This window comes from Lipotes vexillifer, unplaced genomic scaffold, assembly GCF_000442215.2.
Source record: "Lipotes vexillifer unplaced genomic scaffold, Lipotes_vexillifer_v1.1 scaffold810, whole genome shotgun sequence".
In the NCBI taxonomy this organism is placed as follows: Eukaryota; Metazoa; Chordata; class Mammalia; order Artiodactyla; family Lipotidae; genus Lipotes; species Lipotes vexillifer.
Genome location: NW_006797357.1, coordinates 1,851,599 through 1,854,441, shown reverse-complemented (window position 1 = coordinate 1,854,441; position 2,843 = coordinate 1,851,599). Strand labels below are relative to the sequence as shown.

The 2,843-nt window shown below is 46.9% G+C and overlaps 1 pseudogene; it reads left to right on the top strand.

Annotated features, from left to right (window-relative positions):
* LOC103082379 (3-oxo-5-alpha-steroid 4-dehydrogenase 1 pseudogene) lies at positions 1-741 on the top strand (annotated as a pseudogene).
* Positions 742-2,843: the final 2,102 nt, after the last annotated feature.

The following is a 2,843-nucleotide window of genomic DNA, read 5'->3' as shown; positions in this document are numbered from 1 at the left end:
GCTGAACGTGCTCCCTACCTGGAGCGCGCCCCGGACTTCCTGTGCTACGTGCTGCTGAAGCTGGTGGGCTAGCCCTACGGGCGCTACGCGTCAGTGCGCTCCGCCTTTCGGCTGCCTGCGCAGGCCGTCTGGGCGGTGCAGGAGCTGCCCTAGCGGGCCCTGCCGCTCCTCGCCGGGCTGACCCCGCCGGCCGAGCACCTCAACCACTGGGCCCAACTGCATCCTGTTGGCCATGTTCCTCATCTACTACGTGCAACGGGCCTTGATTTTCCCCTTTTCAGATCCAAGTTGGAAAGCCCACACCATTGTACGCCTTTATATTGGCATTCACGTTCTGCACCTATAACTGGCTACTTGCAGAGTAGATACCTGAGCCAGTATGCAGTGCATGCTGACGACTGGCTCACTGACCCCTGATTTCTAACAGGTTTTGTCGTGTGGTTGACAGGCATGCTGATAAACATCCATTCAGATCATGGCCTTAGGAACTTCAGGAAACCAGGGGAGACCGGATATAAAATACCAAGGAGGGGCTTGTTTTAATACATCACTGCAGCCAGCTACTTCCGCGAAGTCGTCCAGTGGTGCGACTACACCCTCGCCAGCTGGTCCATTCAAGGCTGGGCTCTGTTCACCTTCTGTGTCCTGTTCACCAGGGCTCAGCAGCATCACCAGTGGTACCATGAGATATTTGAAGATTATCCAAAATTCAGAAAAATGATGATTTTTTTTTTGTTTTAAGTTCATTGTCAATGGAATTATCTTCCACTTGAAGCTTTCGATGATGTTTCCCTTGAAATTATATAAATAAATTTATGTCTCTGTAAGTTTTCTGCTATTTCATCTTTTTCAAGATTGCTCAAGGGGTTTTTTCCTCTAGCAAATTTGTATGCTACCTAATAACAGTCTAATCAAACTGAAATTGCAGGTTGAACTATGATGCTGCATACCAGGTCAGGAATCTGGAACTCTGTGATTGCGACTAACCCTCCTCTGATTTTGGGTTTGCCTCTATGGACCAAAACGTTTCTGTACCGCTTACACAACCCCCTACAGCAGTGGGTTTAAGGTCAAAGGCGATGTCGCCCCGTCCTCCCCATGGAGGCATGTTCTGTCTTTGTGTCCCTTTCATCCCACTAGGTCGGAGAGGCCTGGGTACCCACAGTGTACCCACAGCCTCTCAGTGTTGGGTGCTGGGCAGGCAGAGAAGCTGTGCACAGAGAAAGGGGGCGCCCATCAGAGGCTGGTGCAAAGGGCCTCTGGCACCTGCTGCAGCCTGGTCTACCAGGTGACTTCACTGGCAGGACAGGGCACTGGGGGCATTCTTAAGGAGCAGTCTGCTGTGTCCCCCACAAAGGGGACTTATTGGAGGCCCTGGGCTAGGAGCACAAAGGTGCTGCAGGGCACCCCTCCCGTCTTGGGCCACTCGCCACTCGCCATGAGGAGTCTCTGGCCTGGGATGGTTTTTCTACCTCCTTCTAGGTAGAATTAGAATTTTTTTGTAAGGCACTTTTTAAGTACCTCTCAGTACTGCAAAACTATAACTTGAAGCAGAATTTCTTATTTTAGATGCACTCAAAAACTCCATGGAGATAAATGGCAGTAATAAAATGTACTACTTATTGCCAGATATGTAAAAGAAATCTCCCCACTAGAAAGCTGTTGAATCTCTTGACCTCTCTGTGAAAATCTAACGAACACAAGGTAAAGACCCCGCCTCTCCTGGGAAGGCACTGCCTCTGCTGCTGCCACATTTATAGAGGTGGAAACTGAAAGAGGAAGTGGAGAGAGTCCATGTGCACTTATGATTGCTAAGGATGCTAGGTGGCAGGGGCCTTCAGGACACACCTGATGCTGTGTCCTGTATGTTGTCCAAATGCCACCTTTGGGCAAGGAATAGGCCCTCCTGCCCCTGCACCCCAGGCCCCCGGGGCAACCCATCAGCTCCCTCCCACCCTTCTCCTGGCTCACCTTCCCAACCAGGGGCTCCCCGCCACGAGTTTTCATGTAGAAACTGTATTCTCCGTGTTAGTGGGTTTTAGACTCTCTTAGCGTTTTAGAAACATTTTCTGATGGTGGTTGTGCTTCATTTTAACTAAAAATGGAATGCTTTCGCAGGAAAATTTTTATGATCAAATAATCTTTGGCCCTTTTTCTGACTGACTAATTACTTGAAACCATAAAACAAATATTTAGGATCTCCTCTGGAAAACTCAAAAATCTGAGCAAGTCTTGATTTATTTGGGCCGCTGGGTTCTAGAAGGTGTACCTGGCCAGAAAGTTGCTTGTCTGAGAGCCAGAGAGACTCACTGTGAATTTTACTTCTGTTGGTGCTTTTTTATCCGAGTGACCAAAAGTTTGGGTAAAGTCAGCATTTGATGCACGGTTACTGCTTCACTGGCATGCACTGGATGGATGACTGACACAGGAAGAGATCTTGTTCTATCTTGCCTGCCTGTCTTCCGTTTGCTAAAAACTGTAACTCAGCAAATTATGGCAATTTGTTATTGTGTTAATTGTAATAATTAAAGAGATTAATAAAATTACTGTTAAAAAAATAAGTATTTGTGGAGTGAGGAAAGTTAGATAGGAAGAGGAAAGAGAAGATTCGGGGGAAGGGAAGGAGAGTAGGGCTTTTCTTTTCCCAAAATTATTCTGACATATACCCTTCAAAAAATTATTTTAAAACCTAGGAGATCCTCTTCTTGCTGTAACCAGGTGTTTGAACACAGGGATGTACAGCTGAATTAAAATAGAGGACCTAAAGTTACAATGTTGCATTTCAAGCAGATCAACACTGATTGAAATGTTGTTTAGTAAACAAAAGTCCTTGCTAATTTTGA